Source organism: Diabrotica virgifera, chromosome 3, assembly GCF_917563875.1.
Source record: "Diabrotica virgifera virgifera chromosome 3, PGI_DIABVI_V3a".
In the NCBI taxonomy this organism is placed as follows: Eukaryota; Metazoa; Arthropoda; class Insecta; order Coleoptera; family Chrysomelidae; genus Diabrotica; species Diabrotica virgifera.
In genome coordinates, this window is record NC_065445.1 from 143,608,674 (window position 1) to 143,634,747 (window position 26,074).

The 26,074-nt window shown below is 32.8% G+C and overlaps 1 long non-coding RNA gene across 1 annotated transcript in view; it reads right to left on the reverse strand.

Moving 5' to 3' along the window:
- Positions 1 to 150: 150 nt before the first annotated feature.
- The window catches only part of LOC114332122 (uncharacterized), a 28,228-nt gene continuing 2,304 nt past the window's right edge, over positions 151 to 26,074 (reverse strand). Inside the window, exon 2 of the long non-coding RNA XR_007696806.1 lies at positions 151 to 309. This is a non-coding gene — a long non-coding RNA (uncharacterized LOC114332122). The remainder of the gene's footprint in view (positions 310 to 26,074) is intronic.

The following is a 26,074-nucleotide window of genomic DNA, read 5'->3' on the forward strand; positions in this document are numbered from 1 at the left end:
AACGCTTGCTCAGTACTCGAGTGCGGGGCGCGAGAGTCGGGAGTTCGGATAACCGGTCGTTCGGTTGATCGACGTTCGGATAATCGACGCTCTACTGTAATACAAATGTATTATTATACGTGTAAGGAAAACGAAAAAGTGAACGATAAATATTTTAAAATCTTTTATTGGCGAAAAAATATTTTTTACATTAATATTTTATTTTGTATGCCATCTTTAATCATAAACAAATCATTATTTGTATTTATTTGTAATTTGCTATTTATAATAATACGTTTTTCATACAATGTCTTCAGCTGAAATGTTATCCTAAAATAAAAAAAAAACAAATTAATGTTTGAATAAAATAGAAGTTAAAGGATACCGCGCACATCTTATGGACAATTTAATGCCACCAAATACAATAAAATTTATATAAATACATAGATTAGTCTCCAAATTACATAATTTCATATCATTGCGTCAACTCTGAATTTTGATTATTTGATTAATAACGGCGTAAATTGTAATTAATATTTATAGAAATCACATTTTTGGAATCCATAAAATTGTCCTATTCAAATACTATTGGTCTAAAATATATTATCGAATTGAAAACAGCTTAACTCAGCGTGAGGCTGACCTTTCTTTAGCGGTGCGAATTTCCATTTATTTATTTATAAGATAAGATACCTTAATATCTGCAGAAAGTTTTATAAAGTGCCTTTTCACAAAATCTCGTTTCACTCTATCTTATGTACATACCCATTTGATTTTGGATTTGTTTATATAAATTTACACCGTTAATAATCAAAAAACAGAGTTGGCGCAATGATATGAAATTATTTTATTTTCGAGGTGAATCTATTCATGTATATTTTATTGTATTTGAGTGACATTACATTTACCATATGATGTGTGCGGTGTCCTTTATACACAAAATAAAAAATAAAACAATATTACCGGTATACAGTATATTATCAAAAATTAAGGGTGAAATTTAGTCAACTTCTCAAATATGTTCTTTGGAATAAATCACAACAGTGATCTATTCCCAAGGACATATACATAAGTACAGCTCCAGGAACGAACCACGGCCGATGAAAAACGCTGTCGTTGGTCGTACAGCCACTTAATCTCTACACAGACAGAGTTTCGTATATAATTTAGAATAATAATTTAGATTAATAATAATATTATCGGTTGATTTAATAGGTTAATAGTATCGGTTAATAATTTAGAATATTATCGGTTGATTTAATTTGACAGTGAGTTGGAAAATCTCAGTGAAAAGTGGGAAGGAGTTTCTGTATACCATACACTGTATACAGAAACACAACTCACTGTTGAGTTCTTAGTGTATTCTCCATTTAAACACAACGTTTGTCTAGTTTTTAGTTTTTTCAGTGAGTATTTTGAGAAGGGATTGAAGGTATTTTGAAACATAACTCTTCCCTAAAACCTTAAAACGCATCCGGTAATAGCCTAAACTCTATTTATAATTTCATGTGTTTTAAACTACCCACCTTGCTGTGAAATATGTATAATTTAAAATGTGGGTGGGTGTTAAAATAATAATTTACTTATTTTTTAAATACTTAAGTATCTTTACAAAGGAGCAATATGTTTTAAGATTTAATTTAAATTGTCATTTGTTGATACACAAATTGCACAGATACAACATGTTCGCATTATTTATCAATACACAGCCGAATTGACTATAATAATATGTACCTACACGTCACTAATCAGCATTCAGCTACAGAAGCTTCAGAATCAAGCTACAGAAACATTCAGTTTAGGTCGAGGAGTAAGAAAGGGAGACAATATTTCTCCAAAATTGTTTACGGTAGATGTAGAGTCAATATTTAAGAACACTTAATAGCATGACAACAAAACACCACAAGCAATCCAGAAACACTCACAAGAAGGGATTTAAGTATGACAGAATACCATCTGTAAAATCTGTAAAGGGCCTAGGAGAAAAATGAAAAAGGATAGGAAATAAGTACAATATCACAACATTAAAAAAAATCTGTCTAAATCAAAACTTGGAAATACACAAGAGAGATCAAAGAACTGTATCTATAAAATACCATGCGAATGCAACGTCAAGTGTAAATGAGAATGAAAACTACATCAAAAACAGGGATTTCGACAAAACATGCCTGGGACAATTAACAGAGAATCAAGGGAAAATGCATCAATAATGATTACAGAAACAGAGATGAATAAAAGGAAAATCAAAGAAGCAGCCCTCATTCTACTCACTGAAGACAATGGTGTAGCAAATCCATCAGCAGAATGCAGCAGGCTTTGGTTGCCAATACTAAAAGAAGAAATCAACTACAAGAATATATCAACAATAGCGGATTAATAAAATCTTAGACACATTGTATCAGGCGCCGATACAGAGAGGGCGTCAATGGGGCCTTGGACCCCCTATTGTATTTAGTCTATAAGTATTTTTTATTATTTACTATTTTTCTGTAGAACTTCAAGCAATCAGTAGAATATACACGACAACTGCTTCCAAAGAATTAAAAGAAGCCATAAAATCCAAAATAAAGCAGCCTTCTCTGAAAAAGAAACTGCAGACGCATTTATTTGGGTACCGATGGAACCATAAACAGCGGATATATTTTTCTCATTTCAAAGAATAACAAAAATGATATTTTAAAATGCAAAAACTGGGTATAAAACTTATCTCATGAAAAGTCACATCTCAATATATTGAATAATTATATATTGGATACGTATAAAATTTGAATTTTACTAGATAGCCCAGTCGTACCAATTGACAGTAGAAAAGTTAACCTTAATTAACACCTATAATTGGTAAAGAGGGGCCAGTGATATTAATAGTCGTGAATTTTGTCTGCTAGCGGTGAATAATAGTGAATATGTCCAAACGAAAGATTCAAGCGGACAAGCCGATATAATGCAGTTCATAAAAAAGCCATGTTCTGAAGTAAGATCTCTGTCTACTAATGTTGCCGATAGTAATAATAGGCATATGTTAACGTCAGATGTCGGAAACTGCGATATTGGTGTAAATATATTTTCACCAGAATCAGTTACGTGTGATGCAGGTTCGGCAGCCCCAACTTATAACGATATCGGTTGCGTTGTGGGTAAAGAAAAGTGCAGTGACGAGAAAATATCGTGTTGTAACTGATCCTTAAGTTATTTAAAGTGAATACAGATTTCCAAAGACAATTGTACACTCAAGACAATTGTAGTTAAATATTATGTAGTTAAATATTATGTAGTTAAATAAATTCCCGTTTCTATCTTACAGCAAGAAACATGAAGGTGCTTACTGCCGTGTGTATGTTTTGTTCGGGCCTAAAGAGGGAGGTCAAAGCAAAATCGCGTTACAAAACTTAATTACTAAGCCTCTTCGGAAATTCAAGAAAGCGTGTGAAATATTAAGAAGCCATTCTGATAATATCTATCATAAAACGGCTCAATTAAAATGTAGCAACTTTAAAAAAGGGTCTGAAGGTAAGACTGAAAACGCTATCTTTTAATTGATTAACCTTCCGATGACCAACCTTTTTTTGTTACACGGATGACCAAGGGGGGGAAAATGACCACAGGTCAAAAATGTCAAAAATGACAATTAACAAAAAAATAAAGTTTTTTTTTTTAATTTTTAATTTTTTTTTTGGCATGGACTTTATGTCATTCAGCCAGTCACAACATAAGTATTAGTGTCATGTGTAGTGTGTATGTTGAGTAAGTGTCTTGTTACTTTGCAAAGTCGACGTCATTAGCGTAAAACTACTTGTAATTACACATAATAGACGCTATTTTACTAAACATCAACTTCAGAATATATTTTTTATTCGTAAAATATCGGGAATTTTTTTTATTTCAAAATATGAAGATATCTAGAGTGATATTAAAGTCAAATAAAAAAATAATGAGTTAAAAATTAAAAATACTTTTGAATTTATTAAAGAAAAACATACGCTGGGGTCACAATTTCCCCCGCTTGGTCATCCGAAGGTTAATGGAGTTACAAAAACAGTAAACGAAAATCGAATGAAACTTGTTCCAATTGTAAAAATAATTTTTTTGTGCGGTCGACAAAACATTCCCTTAAAAGGGCACAGATATGATGGTGTGCTATTGATTTGCAAATGGAATCGTCTGAATCAATCAATAATTCAAACGAAGGGAACTTCAGTGAACTTCTTAAATATAGAGTTAATGCATGTGATCAGATTCTGGAACACCATCTCAAAAATTATCCCAAGAATTCAACGCTTATAAGTGCCTTTGCCAACGCAAAATGACCTCATAGAATTTTGGCACTGTTATTGAGAAAAAAATTGTTGAAGTGGTTAAGCAAAGAAAATAGTTTTCTATTTTGGTAGATGAAACATCTGACATTAGCTCCAATGAACAATTTACATTATGTGTGTGATATGTAGACAAAAAGGAGTAGGTACTGTAGATTAGTAGTGGTGCAGGATTTAACTGGAGAGACATTGTTAAGCGATATAATACGAGAACTCAGACACTTGGGGCTAGATATTTCAAATATTCGTGTGCAAGGTTACGACGGCGGAGCTAATATGTCAAGAAAGTTATGTGGTGTGCAAGCGCGAATTTTGAAACCACAGCCTTTAGCATTGTATATGCACTGTGCCTCACATTGCTTGAATCTGCCAATTTCAAAATCATGCACTGTTTACTGTATTAGACAACAACAACAACAATAATAAAGTCATCCCGAAGAGTCTTTTAGAGAACATAAAACAGCTAAAGCAACCAATGAACATCTCTTTAAGACCACGCAGAAAGTGATAATACTCTCAACATCCAGATGCCTAAGAAAGTTTTTGGGAGATACTCCGAAGTATCAAGGCTCAATCATCTAGAGCTCGATAATACGGAAACAGTTTCACCAGAGTCCAATCCTTTTGTTACCTAAGGTATCTAGGATGAATAAACTGTCCCCTTTGAGGGAGTGAGAGCCGTATCGCTAAATCTGGAATAATAAATCTGCGCTACTCTCAATATCTATTCAGTTGCGTAAGGTATTTTTTGGGAGATACTCCGACGTATCAAGTCACCTATGGCTTGATAACATGGAAATAGTCTCACCACAGCTCAATCCTTATGATACTGAAGGTATCTGGGATGAGTGAGTTTTATCCTTAGGGTAGGTACCTAAGTGTGAGTCGTATGGCTAAATCTGGAAAATATAATATTTGCGGTCTAATAACATCTGGCCCCCTCTATTATGAATTTCTAGATCCCTGCATGCATATATACAACAGTCAACAACAGTACACGAACACACACACACATAATCAGAATTTGAAGTTCCTTAGGGTAAAAAATCCACACTTACATCTTTACAGCCAACGCATGGCTGTTGCCTATGACACTGCAGCGAAGTCAACTTTCAACTTTTTGAGCAGACATGTCATCAACTTGGCGGTTATACAGTCTTTTCAACAAAACTCTTTAATAATCTTTTTGAAAACGATTTTCGGAATGAAAATCTAAACGTCAAACTTTAGTTAGTCAAAAATGTAATTTTAATTACAATCACTTATCGCTTGTAGAATTGGTTGCAGCTGAATTGTTCTTAAACTTACCGAGTTAAATAATTATAATACTTACGCATAATCACAAAAACGTGAAATTAATTTCAGTGGAGTTTTGGAGCAAAGATCGTATAAGTAATGTAAATATATTTCTTAATATGATATTCAGTTTATATTTCCTACAAATATATTTTTTTATTTAATATCCCTTTTCTTCGATACAACCATTTTACATGTAAGATTTTAAACCCGTAATAATATTCATAGGCACGTCCTTGCCCGACCTTTCCAGTTTCTTATCTTTATTGATTTGTATAAAAGCCCTCTCTCTCTACCAGGTTTTGCGAAGCCCGAGTTCAAACATCATTATAAGCACCAACCATTCCATTCTTGCGATCAATCCATCATCCCATTCTTAGTGATAGAAGACGTCAGGGCCGCTTCGGATCTCCCGCTAGTCGGCGGAGGCCCGAAATTCTGAGGGTTTTTTCTCCGGGCGCGCTCCTAACTAAGATAAAGTTAAGAGTATTGATGCAAAGCTCCGGGCCCGCCTATTCGCGGTTACCTAGGTAACAGACTCTAACCAATGAGATATAAGTATTGCGCGTCTTACATGCAGCCAACTTTTATATTATGACTTAAGAGTGCCCGGCTGTAAGGCTGAAATTTGCTTGAGATAGGGGTAGTTTTTAAAATGGGGAAAGGAGGGGATAAGGAGTGGTTAAGGTGCGGAATGGGATGGGGTGGGTGAAAATAGGATATTTTAAGGGAAGTTCCCTGATCCTTTAGGGTTGCTTCGTTCCGAGATTGAATTTCTAATATGTGTTCTGTTTTTGATTAAATTTATGCCGCTAGTTTTAGTTTTAGGTCTCTCTCTCTCTCTTCTACAGGCGTGGAATTTTAGCTCCGGCTTCAAATTGGGAAAGTTTGTTTTAAATTAGTCGCTATGAATTATTACACTAAGATCGTTATTTTCGATTTATTCGCTATTCTATATTAATTACTTCTAGCTCGTTTATATCGGGATGGACTAGGAAAACCATTTTTATTTGAAGAAACTTTTGGGTTTAGTACAGTTTACAGTTCAGGAAGTTAGCATTTGTTATAATAATTTTGAAAAGGTAATATTTAAACGCAGACAAAAGTTTATAAAAATGGATTTATTGTTAAAGGTCAAATAACTACTGTAGACTAGTGCGAAGCTTCATACAAAATTCATACTACCAATGTTTTCTATATTTTTAAAATTTAAATAATATTATGTTTAAAACTGAATGAAGGAATTTTAATATTTATTTACGTAATATTTTTTAAAATAATTCTGCGGCCCCTTTTAATGGAGTCACTGAATATCACAGAAAGTGAGTCACAGGTGAATATGAGCTATTGCCTCCGATTTCGTTGAACCTCCATCGATTTGCATGAAAATTGGTGAGTGGTTAGAGGATATCTCAAGGAACAAAGATGATATGGTGCCAAATTGCGCTTTTACCCTGGGGGTTGATGCCACCCCTTCTCGGGGGTGAAAATTATTTTATTAAAAATAACCCCATAATTCGATAGAGGGACAAATTTCAAGCAAAATTTGTTATATAAAGTTATTCAAATAAATCAAACATTTTTAAGTTATTAAAGATCAAAGATTTTAATTTCTCTTGAGAAAAATGCATGTTTTTAACCAATTTTTCATCAATAACTCAAAAGTGTTAGTTTTTACAAAAAAGTTATTATTATTAAAATTGAAGCTAATAAAAAATGAAATAACCTCTTACTAGAAAAACCTTTTAATGTTAACTAAAAGTGAGTTATAGGTAATTGAATGTATATTTTTTTCGGCGAGTAAAAAACTCTAAGTATTCAGGCTGACATAACGTGACATTGATGCATTTTATAACATAAACCTATTAAACATTTGTCAAAGTACTTAAAAATATCTATCAAATGAGCCCCCGAACATGTTGATAGCGTTAAAATTTATGTTCCAAAATTTTTTCAAAATTTATCTTTTAAAAATTTTTCCAAAAAATGTTTTTTTTTAATAACTCTGTTCGTGTTTACGATATTAGGTTCATCTAAAAACTGTTTGAAAGAAAATTCCAAGTGCTATTTAAGCACGTTGAACCTAATCTTTTAAACCCCTTACTTTTTTAAAAATAAAAGGTTAAATGGCCCTGGTTGCATGGTTCCCACAGCAAAATTTAAGGTTTATTATCGAAAACATTACTTATGCTAATATGAAGAAGTTCTTTTAAGGATTACTATAAATTTTAATTTTTGTTGAAATGGCGTATGTTTTATTTTTCACTTTTTCCTAAAAAATTCGAAACCGTTCTTTTATTTTCATTATAACTTACTTAATTTTGACGCTATTACCTTGTTCTGAAGCTCATTTGATAGGTATTCCGAAGTACTTTGACACATCTTTTGCAGGAATATTTTATACATTAATCGTTTTCCCGTTATTTTAAGCTTGAATACTTAGATTTGAGTACTCGTCGAAAAAAATACACATTCAATTGCCAATAACTCATTTTGAACTAACATTAGTTTAGTTCTTTATGTGAGGAATGTATTAAATTTTTTATTATCTTTAATTTCAGTAATAACAACTTTTTTGTAAAAGCTTAGTTTTTGATTTATACATGAAAAACCGATTTAAAACATGCATTTTTTAAAGAAAAAATAAAATCTTTGGTCTTTAATAACTCAAAAAGTGTTGATTTAGTTTAATAACTTTATATAACAAATTTTGCTTATAATTTGTCCCTGTATCGACTTACGGTATTATTTTTAATAAAATATTTTTTACTCCCGAGAAGGGGTGGCATCCACCCCCCCAGGGTAAAACGCCAGTCTTGGCATCATGTCACCTTTGTTCCTTGAGATATCCTCTAATTACTCACCAATTTTCATGAAAATCGATGGTTCAACGAAATCGGAGGTGAAAACCTTCAGTGACTGCACTATATTACTGGCACTTGATCTGCCCAAAACCACATTATTTAAAATACAGTTCTGACCGGTACTCGCATCCTTCAAAAAATGTAGCGATGCGTTTGAGATAAGTACATCTCTTCTTTCGTTTACTGCACCAAAAACCATAGTTTAATTCATACCCGTCTTTTTGTCTGACTGCACATAAAACAATTTCGAATTTGATATTTTAAATTGAAGGGCTCGGTGCAATAATCGGTCAACGACCACTTTTGTAGAAATTGAGTTTGTGACATTTCTTGCCTTCAAAAATCCCTTGGTACAGTTTGGAGCAAAAGCCGTACACGTACTGTGAAAGAAATTCAGTGGTCGTTTGCCAAAAGTAGATAAGTCCATTTTGGTACTTTTCAGGAGAGCAAATTCCAATTTCCACGACGGCCATAAACAGTTTTTTCTTATATGTCAACTCACATAAATAGCTGCATAAACATTAAACTCAAAACCAAATATCGTCGGTATACTGCGAAAACCAGGCAAATTACAAATTATTTTAAAATATCGAGTTAAGTAGGTATACCAAGGTTCTCAGCTTTTTACGCTCTACATATAAGTAAAACCCAGTAAATGATACGACTTACCAGTCAGCAGATAATTTGTGTGATAAACAAATAAGTTACACATAACTAACTTTTCATTTTCAAGTAAAACAATATATCGCTACTTACTTCCACAAAATTAAAGTTCTGTTGCATGTAAAACCAAGTAACCGCACATATATTATTTTGCCGGACAACAATATATTTCTACTGCTGTATATCATATTCAGTAAAAAGGTTATAAATGTCTTTAATACATTTTACATGTATATTTTATTAAAATTTCTCATTCATATCGACTGGTAAAATCGATAGTATCGACTATCGACTATGTTTCTTTGAATGGTCAAGAGGTACAGGTATGTGAGAAGTTTTTTTTGTAAGACACTTTGTATATCAGCGTCGTTAATGCAAGATGTAAGAAAAATTGATATTCTATGTTGTTATGCAGATACGGGCAAAAGAGGCAAGGTTATATTGACAAATAAAATAAGCAATGAAAACCGAAAAATTGTGAAGGCTCATATTGAGTCTTTTCCAACCATGGTCCCACATTATATTCGCCAAAGTACGAAGCGTAGATATTTATATTTGGACAAAAATTTAAGTATAAGGAAAATATATCAACTTTATATAAATGACTGTCAGCTGAAGAAACCGGAAGGTATTAGCGAAATTACATACCGAAGAATATTTTCTAACGACTATAATTTAAGCTTTTTTACAGTTCACCCCTTCTCGATGGTGGAAATTTTTTTTTCAAAATAACCACCGAAGTGACTGGAGAATCTAATTCTAAGCAAAAACTGTTGTAGGTATAATTATTTTTTTTAAACTAAATACTTTTTGAGTTATTCGTGGTTGAAAATTTGCCATTTTCATTTAAAATGACACCTTTTAGGATGGTTTTTTGCGAATATCTTAAACATTATGCACCTAACGAAAAAAGCTGTATAAAACATTTTTTGTAGCTTATGAAAAATCAAAGAAAATCGTTTCTTCATAAATTTTCTAGTTAAGTATAATACAAAAAGAGATGGTAGGTGAAAATAAATTTTTTTGGTGCATGCTTAAATAGGTGTGTTCAAGTTAAAGTATCAGAGAAATGGTCGATTTTAAGGGTATAATGCTACAACTAGCTTTTGTAGTGCTTGAAAAGACCTTTAAAATGAGCACCGTAAATGTCGATTACATTTAAACTAAGCGAGATATGGTTCAAAGAAAATTGATGACTAATTTATTTTAAGATAAAATGCAAAGTATATTAAACCCCTTATCCACCAGATTTAAATGCATCGTTTTACTTTTACTTTTTACTTTACAATACCTTTTATTAGAGTGTTATTTCTATGTTTAAAAAGCTCAACTGGTTTAAAATGCATGGCTTTAAAAAATATATTAAATTATAGAGCGCATTTTTAATTCTCTTAAAAATCTTCCTTTTTCTCCACGTAACTCGAAAATTATAAAGAGATACAGTAATAAAAGACAAAACAAAATTGTTAACTGTAAAAACCAAACATTTTTTTATTGGACCTTTTTTTCGTATCTCTTATCATTTTAGAGTTACATGGAGAAAAAGAAAGAATTTAAAGAAAAGTTAAAAACATACTTTACCTACTCTAAGTCATATTATGTATACATTTTTAGTTTGTGAAAACTGTTATTATAGATATCAGTGCCTGAAGGATTTAAAGTGTGCGTGAAGTAACAATGTATTTTAAATGGGATTTACTTTTTCGCACTGTTTTTTGGCACACTTTCATATACTCAAATATCCTTAACTTTCGCGTTGTCATGGTGATGACATAATGAGCAATAAATTACAACAAATGTTTTGACTGTTTTGTGGTTTGAAAGAAGTTAGAATATTTAAATGTCAAAATTCTAAATTGTAGAATAAAAATGAATTCCAGTGATGAAGAGTTAAAGTTTTTTATTTGTTTATCGTAGATAAAATATTGTATGAAACTGTGCGTGAAGTACTTTTTGCGAACTTACGCGATGTATAGCACTCGCTCCGTTGTCGCTTGTGCTCTAAACATCGCGTGCGTTCGCAAAAAGCATACTTCACGAACTGTTTCACAAATACCTATTTCATTTTTCATTAAAATACGTTAATCATCAACTTTTTGCACCATATTTCGCTTAGTTTGAATGTAATCCACATTTAACTGTGCTCGTTTTAAATGTCTCTTCAAGCACTACAAAAGGTATTTGTAGCAATATACCTCGAAAATCGACCATTTCTGTATAATTTTAAGTTAAATACACCGATGTGAGCAAGCACAAAAAATATTTTTTTTGATTGACCTACTATAGGTATCTCTTTCTGTATTAGGTACTAGAAGATTTTTGAAGAAATAAATCTCTTTGATTTTTAATCAGAAGTACAAAAACGTTTTATACTTCTAGTTTTTTCGTAAGATGCATAATTTTTAAGGTATTCACAAAAAACTATCCGAAAAGGTGTCATTTTTCAATGAAAACGGCAAATTTTCAAACACGAGCAACTCAAAAAGTATTGAGTTTTCAAAAAAGAAAAATATAGAACAGTTTTTGCTTAGAATTAGGTCCTCTGGACACTTCCGTAGTTATTTTGAACAACAATTTTCCACCCCGAGAAGGGATGGGAACCACCCCTCAAGATAAAGGCGCCATATAATATAGGGTAGATTTTGTTTGTTGAGTTATTCCCTACTTACAGTGAAAATATCAAGTACATTGATGCAGTAGGATGAAATTCGGAGCCAAATATCCTCACTGATTTCACTACTAAAAGGCTTTTAACTTTCAAAGAAAAGGCTGTTTTATTTACCGATTTATTATCAATTATCAGGTTCAGTTCAAATATCTTTCTTTGAAATAAATACTTGTCATAATGTATCTTTTGAGCTTTCAACTACATATTATTATACGTCTGCAAATGAAAGAGCTGAAAATTGTTATTGCTTGAAAAAGTTCCCGTGTGCCCATGAAGGAGACTTGTGTCCGCAGTAGACTTTTTAAGCTGGAGGGTGTGATTAATATAATTGTTTACAGTTCTAGTTATGTGTAATCATATTTCTCCTTTATTATTATTCTCGCATTTCAATTTTGATTTTCCAGCAAAATTCCGTGAGTAGGTGTGTACGTACCTACTACATATGTGAAATGTGTATGTGTATTAAGTGACAGATAACTAAACTAAAAATATTCTGGATATTTTTCTGATATTTATCTAGCGCAATTATGTTACGTAATATATTAGGTAGGTACTTACTCAAAAAGTCCGCTATGAATTTTATTTTAAAAAGCTTTAAGAACTACACCATTTCAAAATTTTATAAAAAAATCATTTTATTAAAAAAATAATTATGTATATAACTTTTTGTGACTACCTACCTACATAAAATAAAATATTATTAATACAATTATTACATCAATATTTTTCAGTATAGGTTTCGCTCTATATACAGGGTGAAACAAAAATGCAGGTCATAAATCACATATTCTGCGACCAAAAATAGTTCGATTGGACCTAACTTACCTTAGTACAAATGTGCACATAAAAAAAGTTACATCCCTTTGAAGTTACAAAATTAAAATCGATTTTTTTCAATATATCGAAAACTATTGAAGATTTTTTTTATTGAAAATGGTTATGTGGCATTGCTATGGCAGGAACATGTTAAAAAACAGTGAAATTTGTACACCCCATAATTGTACACATGTACGTTCCAATTAAGTTATTATTGTGGTACCATTAGTTAAACACAATGTTTTTAAAACTTTTTTGCTACTTAATATTTTTTCGATAAGCCACTTTTTATCGAGATGTGGATTCTTTTCAGATTACCAGCTCTCTATAAATAATCGTACTTAACCATATACAAATATGTGGTGGATTCGAAAAATATTCAAAATATCTCGATAAACACTGGCTTATCAAAAAAGTACTAAGAGGCAAAAAAGTTTTAAAAACATTGCGTACTAATGGTACCACAGTAATAATTTAACTGGAACGTACACAACAGTTGGGGGAGGGGGGGGTTATGGGAACAAAAACCCCATAAAATTTTTATGGGGTACACAAATTCCACTATTTTTTTTAAATGCTTCTGCCATAAGAATGCCAAAGGTCTATTTTCAATAAAAAATCTGTAATAGTTTTCGATATTTACGAAAAAATCGATTTTCATTTTGTAACTTCAAAGGGATATAACTTTTTTCTGTGCACATTTGTACTAAGGTAAGTTAGGTTCCCAGAATACGTGATTTAATTTAGGTATGACCTGCATTTTTGTTACACCCTGTATAAATTTCTCATTTTAACAATAGGTTAAAAAGTTTATTTTAGTTTACACATATTTTTGAATATTTATTCGTTTTAATTAAATTTTGTCAGAATTTTATTTTAATTGTAAGTAATCTCGAATACAGATTTACTAAATTATCTAAAAGTTATTAAAAAATGAAGATGTATTTTGATACCAAAGGAATGTATATGGTAGCAACTTTCGTTCTTAAAAAACATAAACCATAAATATGGGCCATTCCACGAACATACGCCTGTTTTGGATTATTTCGACAACGACTATTTTACTGTGCAACATAAGTACGAAAGTAAATGGCGCTAATAATTATTCCAATAAACAACAATGTAATTTGCAATTTACTTTCGTTCTTCTTATTTTGCACAAAAAAATATTCGTTGTTGAAGTAATCCAAAACAGGCGTATGTTCGTGGAATAGGGTATATGTAATAAGTATAATTAGTAGGCGAATACAAATTGTTTGAAAATTTGATGTGGAAGATTGTAACTAAGCAAAAAGATGGAGGGAGTACACTTCAAATGAGATTATAGACAAAATGTCGGGATAGCAAAATTGAATTGACTTTTTATCGTCACTCAGCTCAAGAAACTTATTTTTACTAGAAACTTAGAAACAGGGTTAGATCGAAAGAAGATCCATCAATTTCACATTTGAGAATGCTTAAGAAATATTTTCAAAAGAATGGCACAATCAATCGTACAGTGGAACAATGCATAGAATCGCTCCGTAAATACTTCGTTACCACATGAATTTTTTAATGAAGGGTTCATTATTTTACAACAACCAAGAAATATTAAAAGGTTTACGGTAGGGGAGCCTAAGCGGGGATTTTTGCAGTTACTCGAGCGCGTCAGACTATTACATGGGGAGAAACCCTGTACTCTGAAAATGTACTTCTACTATATATTGGCTCTTAATGCAGGGGAGTTCGTTAAGCGGATGTCGAAAAAAAATCTATTTTTAGAAAAACTCGAAATCGTCAGATTAAGATAAGGTCAGTTAAGTACACGCAAAACAGTGTATATTTAAAAAATCTGACTATTTGAGCGGGGCGTAAGGAAATGGGGTGAGTCCCAAAGTTTCACAAGAAAAAGGCGAATATTTCGCGAAATGAATGACAGATCTAAAAACTAAAAAATACGTTCTCAATATTTTTCAAAAATCTATCGATTGATACCAAATACGACTTCCCACGTAGATGGGAAGGGGGTGAATTTTAAATTTTTTATGGGAGTAATTTATAATTTTGAAAAATCTATCGAATGACACCAAACACGACCACCCACGGAGATGGGTTAGGTGGTTACTTTAAAATATTTAATGGGAGCCCCCATTTTTTATGGCAGATTTGGATTCCTTACGTCACAAAACGTAAGTTTTATTCGAGACATTTTTTAGAATTATGGATAGACGTGCTATAATCTAAAAAAAGCGATTGTTGGAAATGGAAAATTAAATTAAAATTGGAAAGTGCCCACTAAAATGGAAAACTTTACTTTACTTGTTTTGGTTTTAGGACCTACTCGTCACAAGCCAATAGGTCCCCATAAAGATCGAGGGACTGCACATTAAGCATACTTTGTACGCCTATTTAGCATACACCTACCATTATGTCTACGTATTTTAGCGACAAAACATCAACACTAACAAAAAACAGATAGTCCTAACACATCTAAAAGGAAGCATCAAATGAGAAATTAATATTTATATTCTAAATTTCTATGATTCTGAAAAGTTTTTTGTATGGCATATTTTTCATTTAATTTTTTATATACAGGAGTAAATCAATAGAATATTTAATAACAGTTGTATTTATCGTGACGTTTCTATTTTCTATCTGGAAATCGTTTTCAAAAAATTCCAGCAATAAAATTATGAACAATAAATAATCTGTAAATGTTATACTTTTTGGAAAGCAACTTTTCTTCCAATAGGTGTGTTATACAAAACACATTTTGGAAGAAAAAACTAACTGGCATCTTTATATTCTAAAAAATAAATAAATTATACATTGTGAATTGTAAATACATAATTTTAAAAGGGAACTGGAATAATACACATTAAAAAAGGTCCTGAAACACAAAAATAGATAAAAAACAACAATACCATTGGGACTAAAAAACATTTAAAACCAAACACCCTATTTATAACCAAACACCATACCATAGGGACTAAAAAACATTTAAAACCAACACACTAAGTTAATTTTTCAAAAAAAAAAAAACAAACCTACCAATGAACAAAAAAGAACTGAATTTATAAAATACCACCTTGTGTTGATAATAATTATCAACACATCAATTATTGATCTAGACAAAACTTCAAGACTACTAAGCGTTAGGATAAACGAGCATAAATCTTATTATTAAATTTCTTAGCATAATTATTCTTAGCATAAATATTATTAAAAACAGACAATTTTGTAGATCTCAGATGTTACAAGATGCTTCGGACAATGAGCAGAATTCCAATGGAAAAATGCTTCAATATATTTGAAAAAAGAGATAGGAAAAAGGGGAAAATTAGGTCTTTATCGTAATGAATCAAAAAATTATACAAAAAATGTAGTTTTTATTACAATTCTACAATTCTTTGTAGTTTATTTCCATGTATAAAAATTTCATTTCCAACTTAAATTATGGCTTATTTTCCAAGTAAAATAGTAATTGTATGTATAAAAAATTCACAGAAAATTAAGAATATACTGGAGTTGCGCCAATATGCGTAAAAATCGACAAGGTGAAATATAATATAGTGCGTGAAAAGGATTGATTAAGAGGCTACAGTAGCGCGTCAACAAAAACGGAAAATGCGGTCCAAGATTGCGGCTTTAATTTTGAATATTTTGTCGAGATATTTGGCACACATATTCGTCATATAGTAAATAATGGCGGTACAGAGCCAAATTTGAGAAATATGTTAGAATGTGGAAATTACTTTATAAATAAATACGATATTAAAAAAACGAGCCTGTACCGCCATTAAGAAGAACAAAGAAAATACACTTTCTTGAAATAAACTTTTTTTATCCCATGCCTAGATTTTATGTCAGATTGGAACTACTAAAATGTTTTATCTCTAACAAGAAATCGAACATACAGTATGGTGCAAATGAAAGGAATAATTTCGTTATTTCGTAAAGCGGCGACTTTAATCCCGAAACAGGTCGATTTTTATTTTTAAGTTATGATATTGTGGCATATACTACTGACGTCATCCTTCTGGGCGTGATGACGTAATCGATGATTTTTTAAATGAGAATAGGGGTCGTATGCTAGCTCATTTGAAAGGTTCTTCAATTATCTATTTAGTAATATAAACATTTACATAATTATTTATGTAGCCGCCCAACGTGTGGAGCTCGACTCATTTTTTAGCCTCCTTCCGGCTCCAGTTGTACGTAAAACGCTTCAAATGGCGCCGTGCACGTGGGGCATGTTTCCTTTTAGCCTCTTCTGGTCCTATTTGCATGCTCCAACTGACCCACCAGTGTGGGCCAAGTCCCTTTAGCCTCCTTTCGGTTGCATTTGTACTGCAACTGGTGGGGCAGCCCGTACCCTTGGGCGGCCCGATCTCAGTGTGTGATGCAAGTGTTTCCGACAACATGGAAGCTCGACTCTTGTCATGTTTTGTGTACGCCCACTGTTACAAGTTGAGCTTGTATCCTTGTTCAACTAGTAGTTAGCCTATCTACTAGTTCCCAATGTCTTTAGCCACCCGCACTTAGTGTTACACTTTTAACGTTCACCCTGAAGTTTGACCCCGAGTAACTATCGCACCAGTCTTCCCATGTAGTTTAGTCCAGATTCCTCTTGTCTTGTTCCCAGAAACTGTTTCATGTCTTTTAGTGCCCCCGAAACTGTTTCAGTCTATTAGTCCCCATGAAAGATACCATTTTTGTAGTTTTTGTTGCCGAAAGTTAATAATTTTTCCAAAGAGGTGTAAGTATGTACACATTTTATTGTGGTGTTGATTTGGTCATGCTGTTGATTGTATAAGCATGTACCATTTCATACATCATAGTGTATTTAACCTGTAACCCCATATTATGTATACTGGTATTGTATGTATCGTAGAACAGAATTGTATGTTATTGTAGCGTACTAACTGTATTGTATTGATATTGTACCCATGATGAAAGCATTGATTTAATTTTTTGAAAGTATTGATGAAATATATAGACAAACAGTTGAGTAAAAAGTAACGTAAAATTTTTTGAAAATTTTGGTAAAAGTAACGTTAAATTTTTTGAATATTGAATCCACTAATAGAGTATAACTGTATGTTGTATTTTTTGCATGTATTCCTATAGATCAACAGTTTTTTACAGAAACAATAGTTTTTTGTGATTTATTGATTTGGTCATTTGAGTAGATGTGTGATGTTGTTGGTATGGTCCGTGTATGAGCTTAGTCCCGTATTGTCTGTGTGAGTTAGTCACGTGTTTTCCCAGCGAAGCCTATCTCTGTTGGTGTATGCTACGCCACAGGTTAGTTGGAGAAGTCACCCCATAAGAAGTAGAGCCCCTTGTTTTTTTCAAGCAGTCAGGAGAAAAGCTGTCGCTGTTCGAAGATGGCGTTCTCTGTCGACACTGTTTGGAAATAACTGTTTTGATGAAGTGTAGAGGTTAGCCCGTGAAGAAGCCCCCCCTTGTCTGTGTTGCCCCTTGTTTTTCGACTAATCTATCTTTGTAGGTGTCAAAAGGATGCCAGAGGTTAGTTGAAAAGAGCCCGTGAAGAAGTAGTTGAAGTCTACCCCCCGTGAAGTGAAGTAGTAGAAGTCACCCTCCGTGAATGAAGTATGTCTTTTTGTATCTGACATGTCACAAGTGTGATACTCGTGATGAAGGAAGTGTTGTTCAGCTATCTGTGAACACTTTCATTAGTAGTCGGAGCAAGGACTGTCTTATCCCGTGTAAGCTCATATAGGAACCAAGCTTCAATATTGTTTGTGTTTGTAAGCCCCTCTGCATGTCTAGAAGTCTTTGATAATATTGCCTGTTTGTTTGTCTATCCCTGTTTTGTCTGGAAATTTTAGAGCCCGTTGTCCCGTGTTGTCTGTTAGCCCGTGTTGTCTGTTAGCCTGTGTTGTCTGTTAGCCCGTGTCCGTGATGGAGTTTGATTTTTTTGGCGAATAGTTAGTTGACCTCTCTTTTGTTTGTTGATTGAATGTAGGCCAAGAGCAGAAGCTGTGACAAGGCTGGTGAGGTTAGGATCTGGTCGCGTTGAGTACAGGTGACGCTTGCTTTCGGTCGATAAATGGAAGCGGTTGTTCGTCAGAACTGTCATACTTTCCAATGTCCCTTTGGTTTTCCCCTTGTGCGTTGCTTTCATCCCTGTTTTGAAAAGTCTACCCCCAGTCTTGAAAAAGTAGTCTATCCCCAGTTTCGAAAAAGTAAAGTCTGCCCTGTTTCGAAAAGTGAAGTCTATCCCCAGTTTTGAAAAGTAAGGTCTACCCCAGTTTTTTGAAAAGTGAAATCTTCCCCCAGTTTGTGATTTGAAAATGAGAGAGTTGTCTTGTGAACTTTCAATGAAAGGTTCTTATGTCCTAGATTGGACTGTTGATTGAAAAAGTAATGATGTAGTGTTCTCTATATCATATGTTGCGTTCATTTCCCTTAGTCTTGTTTAAAAATTTCGATATCCCGTTTGAACCCAGTATACTAGTCTTTTTGGTCTTTTGTTGTTGTCACACGCACCCCTCTTGTTAGTCTTGTTTTGATTTTAGTCCTTGTTGTTGTCATACACCCCTTTGTCTAGCCCTGTATTGTTTGAATGAGTTGTTGAGGTAAGTAGTTGGTGAGATTTTGTCTCACTGAGGTGTTTAGACTGGATTGTCTAAATCCTCCTTTTGCAGACCGTTGCCGAAATGTCCCGTGAAACTCGCTAGGTGTTAGCAGAGTTTGGGCAGATGTTTATCTGCCAATCATCAACTTTTTTAGTTTTGAGAACCGCTCGCGGTTAGGCAACGAGGTGACAAGGCTGTGTCTGCCCTGGTATGTCACTTGTGTTACTGCTGTGGATGTCAGCGAGGTCCACACAGGGCACAAGTTTAGTTTCTTTCCCAAGGCACAGAAACTCTTGTCACCTACAGTTCTTAGTAGAGTCAATAAACATTTTAGTCTACTTGACTTTAAAGAGTCTGGCGATTGATGGCACGCTAGCCCAATCCCTAACGATTTTTTTGTTTTATTTAATCCCCACTAGCCATTATCTAAATATTTTGATATTGCTGTCCTGTCACACCGTAGATGTCAATGTTAGATTTTTTTGTAGTTGTCGAAAACTGAATAGATAATCCAGTTTCCTCTCTCCCGAGGAGGCTATTATAGCAGTTGGATTTCCCGCTATAATGTTTTGCTAATAGCATTCATTAATTTTATACTCCAGTTCCCAAAAAGAACATTTATTTTTCCAATTTATTAATCCTATATCCCGTCCTAAATATTTTAAAGCCCGCCCTGCTTCTGAGTATTACAGATCATTGCGCAACATTGAATCATGTTAGAAAGTACCGTAATCCTCTTCAAAAAATGATTGGACTCGTCCAAAATGCCAACATTCCCTTGAAAAAAAAAATAATGGTTTCGTCCCTCAGCTTGTTAACGTTGCAGCATTAAGGGCGAAAATCGCTTTTTTAAATGCGCAACAAGTTCTCGGTGTGAGTACTCCACCGCCGAGAAGAGTTCAGTTCTACAAGTACGTTTGAAATGTAAAGACATTTCCGTGGAACTCCAGGTGCCACACCTGCCGGTTTGAATTTGTCGCTAAGTTTAATCAAGAGAATGGTTTGGTCTATTGTTCTGTGATCATAGAAGAACCCCGTGCAAGGTTCCGCTCCATAATATTGGATTTTTACAGTGGAAATCGGGTACATACGCAGTAACATGTTACGTAGTTTGAGCCGGTATGGTGGTGGTTGTTATTCTTCTAAAGCCCTAGTTGTTAGCCATGGATGGTTAATATCCCCTAATGATGTCCTGTAGAGATATTATGGTTTAAGTTCCCGTTCCAGTATAAGTATATGTTCCTGTTTCCAAGTTGTGCCTGTTCCCCCCTGCACCTCGTGTCAAGGCCCCCGTAAAGTTTTCGAAGCGTGATGACAGGATGTTTGTGTTTGCAAGAGTGATTTAAAAAGGTATGAGACGTTTTTTCATTTTGTAAGGATTCCAAATGGATATAAAGTTTGCTGGTAAAGAGTTTAAAAATAATAATAATTTGCTTTTGCTTTCATAATGGTAAATGACAATGACTTTGACATTTGACAGCTACGTCAAATCTTATGTTGACATACACTGTCCAACAAGTTCTTTTGTAATGTAAAATAATTTTCATATTTGAGAGTATTTTAAGTCTAAACCAGGTTAACACCTTTGTAATATCAAAGTCAAAGTTTTGTAAATTAGTAGTTGTAATAACTTCATATTTAAGAAAGTATTTTTTATAGTAAAAATAAAGTTTGAAGTTTTAAATAAACATTTTTGAAAATGTACCGTTTCTTTCTGTAACCGTTTTTGGAAAATTATTAACCAGATGTCTAATGCAACTGTGTAAGTTTTAGAGTATAAGAAAAGAAATATGGCATAGAAGCCATAGAACCATAGAATAAAGAACATGATTGCCCAGTTTAACCCCAAAGAGGAATCGATGGGGAATGTCCCCCAATTAATAGCCCGAATGTCTAGTAAGTACCCATATGTGAACCAGAGGATTTATTTCGAACGGCGTCCTTTTTGTTAAATAGTAGAAAGATCCTCTAGTCTGAGTAAGTACCCTTTTGTATTTGATTATGGTAGTTTAGTCTTCTTAACACCCCTTACCCCCCCTTAACGAATCTGCGACCTAGCCACCGCACAACCAATGAGCTGCCGTCTCGCAAAGAGGCTTTATGTGTCTGTTCCTTCTACTAGCCCCATTTCGACCCCTAGTATCTATGTAGTTAGTTCTTTCCCTGCCCCCATAAGAGCAGATATGTAAAACGCTTCACAGGGTGTCCAAAAATTTTATTAAATTAAAGTATTTGACAAAAAAAGAATAATGTATGTAATTTATTTAATTCTAAATACAATGTACTGCTTTCACAAATCATAAATCAAAGTTTATTTCACAAATAAACATTGCTTTTCGCTTAAACTAAATGTTCAAACTTCCAAGAGGCAGGTGGCTGGCGGGAGCTGGCTTGAACATTGAATTTAATCGAAAAGCAATGTTTATTTGTGAAATAAACATTTTTTAGTTTTCGGGTAACAGTAAAATCTATTTTGAATTAAGAGCACACAGTAGCGATCAACAGGTAGCAACAAACGCGGTCCAAAATTGCTGCGAACTTTCAAAAGTGAGGCAACAGTGCTTCGGTAATTCGACACTGACAGTGACGTTTATACTATCTTAGTAGTTCCAATGTGACACAAAATCTAGGCACGGGATAAAAATGTTTATTTGAAGAAAGTGTATTTTTTTGTCTTTCTTAATGGCGGTACAGGCTCCTTTATTTAATATTGTATTTAGTTATAGAGTAATTTCCACATACTAACATATTTCTGAAATTGGGCCCTGTACCGCCATTCTTTATTATATTACAAATATGTGTGCCAAATATCTCGACAAAATATTCAAAATTAGAGCCGCAATCTTGGAATGCGTTTGTTGCTACCTGTTGATCGCTACTGTTTGCTCTTAAATAAATTACATACATTCTTCTTTTTTTTCAAATAATTTAATTAAAAACTTTTTTTGGACACCCTGTATAAATAATCATGTAAATGTTTATATTACTGAATAGATAATTGAAGAACCTTTCAAATGAGCGAGCACACGACCCCTATTCTCATTTAAAAATATCATCGATTACGTCATCCCGCCCAGATGGATGACGTCACTAGTATACCATATATGTCACAATATCATGACTTAAAAATAAAAATTGACCTGTTTCGGAATTTTTCCTTGAAGTCGCCAGTTTACGAAATAACGAATTTATTCCTTTCATTTGCACCATACTGTATAACTAATAACTGATTAGGCAACATACAGAAATAGTCACTGTCATTTTGACAAGCTTGCATCAGATTTCTAAGTATAATAGCACGATGCTCTTATCTGTTCTGTTATCTGTATCGATATCTATTAATATTTGCAGTAGTGTATTATTTTAAGAATTCGTTAGTGTTTATTTATAATTAATTTATTATAATTTTGTGTAATAGAACTAAGTTGTTGGATTATTTTGAAAAAATAGTGTTATTAATTGTGTGTTTTACTTATGGGTAAGTATATTTTACGTAAAAATGTTTCGAATTCTAATGCGAGTATATAAAGTTTTAGGAGGATTTTTTTGTCTAGAAATATCATCAATAGTTTAAAAGTTAAATTTTAAATTTAAATAAAAAAACCAAAATACACGCTTTTAATAATACATTTTTCACCTATTTTGGTTTATTTTTATAAATATTTATTTACTAATAATAAAATTGTTGTCTATTACTTTTATTTATCGCGCCTATGAGTTAATGTAACAATCTGCCCTGTGATGGATGACCGAAGTTATCGTTAACGTAAAGTTATCCTGTAGTTATGTTATAACCATCGAATTGGTGTGATGTATCATACTTAACTTAACTATTTGCGTTATTTCTTGACAGTTCTTTAGTTATCTGGTCACTTTATAACGCGACGTTAAACCTCAAGTTATGAGATAACTCTGTAGTTATCCAAGGTTAAGTTCATCTTTTGACTTGTTTTTAGACAGAAATCAAGTGAATTTAGAAGCTAGTAATTTAATAATTAAGAATAGAAGGGTAATACAATTTTAAAATTTATACAAAAATCAAATCGAGCGAGAATTTCTGCTTAGAAAAATTTCAACAGACGCTTTCAAATTAACCCAAAATTTTGGGAAAATACACCAATCTGGCAACCCTGTTTCTATCTACCGTTTGAAAGCAACTTAGAAACACCAAGGAACCCAAACAGCTGTTTGCTGTTCGGTCATCGGCAGTAGCCGACGACGGGTATGTTCGGAACAATCTCTCGCGCTCACTCCAACTTGTACTATTTGTACATAAGGTTCTCTTTGTTACTTCAAAATTTGTTCCTCAAAACTTCATTCTAATATAACGTTGATGATATAACTATTTCATAACTAGGAGCGATACATCACACCAAATTTTACCTATACAGTTATAAGCACGTTATTCCTGAGAGTTATCTTAACTTTAACTCAAACGTTAAACTTAACTTCGGTCATCCATCACACGACTGAATATGTAAGTTATGTCAAATAATCTCGACGCACTGTTGCCAAAGTTTCGCAGAACTTTCGAAAAAAGGTGTGCTACTATCTCCCGAAGTTATATTGACGCGCTACTGTTGGCCTTAAACTAAGGCTAGGAATATGATGAGTAAAATTTCTTGATAAATCTCTAGTTAATTTAATAAACAGGTAAATAAATAATAAGTAACTTTACACTTTTCAGAACTAATGAACTGAATATTTTCAAATCAATTCGTAAGATTTTCTATAGTAGAAGTAAAACGTTGATATATGTAATATAACTTATAAATAAATAATAAGCAACTTTATGCGTTTGATAACTCATGAACTGAAGATTTTCAGATTCAGTCGTAAGATTTTCTACTGGATAATAAAATGTTTATTAACTATAACATTTTCGAATAATTATATAAAAGCCAAAAAAAATAATGTGTGTGTCCACATACATCTTTTCTGGACTAATACATACATAAATTAAAACATTTTGAAGTATTACTTCAAAAATATAATATGAAAACTATTTAAAAAGGCAGTATAACTATTAACTAACCTTTGTTGTTTCTCTTCCCACAAATTTTAAAACGCAACAACCATACATAACCAAACCGTCAACCGTCCAAACCACAGCTGCGCTACAGCTGCCATATTGGATAATTTTTGACATGTCATTTGAACATCCAATCAGAACAAAGTTATAATGTGCATGCGCCGGGATCGTAGGTTTTAACATATAAAAATTCACCCTCATATCGCGCGTAAAGAAGTATAACTTAAAAAAAATGTATTGTTTAATTTAATAGAAGAGAAAAAATTATTTCAAACCACCAATTTGGCTTCAGAAATAAACATTCTACAATTGATCAGGTACAAAGATTTACTAACATAATTGAGATATCATTAGAAGAAAAGAAAGTCTGATCTACAATCTTTTTAGACGTAGCTAAGGCCTTCGACAAAGTATGGCATAAAGGTTTAGTCTACAAACTCAAAATTCTTATGCCTAAACAATATTCAGAAATTTTACAATCATATATATCTGACAGATATTACAGAATTAAGCAAGAAGACGTGTACACTGATCTAAAAGAAATCAGAGCAGGAGTCCCTCAAGGAAGCGTATTAGGTCCTGTCCTCTATCTGTAATACACATACGATATACCTGAAATGGAAAATGATACTATAGCTACATTTGCAGATAATACCGCATAATAATTTCCGATAATACCGGACTAAAAAATGGAAAATCAAATTAAATGAATCTAAATATATTCATGTCAATTTTAGAAATAAAAAACGCTGGACGGAAGGGCCGCCCGAGAACTTTATCGTGCCGATCTATTATCGTTATGGTACTAGATATTGGCATTCTATAAAAATAACAAAGTTACTCGTTATTTTGATATTTTAGAAACACCTACTGTACTTAAAAGTATTTTATGGTTCTACGCATCATTAATTCCTGCATTTGAGAAAATGTTCGATGCCATATTTCGGGGACACACTATAGATGTGTAGATTATTGCATAAATCAATAGAATATTATAGTCATACTTTCATTTCAAATTAGTTCATTTTTCTGAGAAATTAATAGTTTACAATATTTGCATTTCATTCTATTTCGATTACGCCAGTCAATGCGCGAGATTAAGAACAAGATATTATCTCCAAATTCTATCCTACTGCATGGATTTTAATGAAATTTTGGGAGTAGCCCAATCTCCTAATTCAAAGTCTATCCTATATACTATGGCGCTTTTATCATGGGGGAAGTTCCCACCACTTCTCAGGGGTGAAATATTTTTATTTTCGAATTATATGGAGAAAAAGGAAGATTTTTAAGAAAATTTAAAAATTCATTCTATAATTTGATCACATTTTTTAAAAAAAACCATTCATTTTAAACCCGTTTAACTTTTTGAAAGTAGAAATAACACTATATTAAAAGGTATTGAGAAGAAAAACAATGCATTTAAATTATGGTGGATGGGGAGTTAAATGTATATACTTTTCATTTTTCCTTAAAGTACATTAGTCATTATATTTTTTGCACCATATCTCGCTTAGTTTGTAAGTAACCGACATTTAACGGTGCTCGTTTTAAAGGCCTTTTCAAACACTACAAAAGGTGTTGGTAGCATTATACACCTAAAACCTACCGTTCCTCTGTTATTTCAAGTTGAATACACCAATTTGAGCATGCACCAAAAAACAAACTATTTTCACCTACCATATCTCTTTTTGTATTATAAATAGAACATTTACGAAGGAACGAATCTCTTTATTATTTATAATCTAAAAAATGTTTTATATAGAGTTTTTAGTTCGATGCATAGTTTTTAAGGTATTCACAAAAAATCCGTCCGAAAAGGTGTCATTTTTCAATGAAAATGGCCAATTTTCAACTACGCA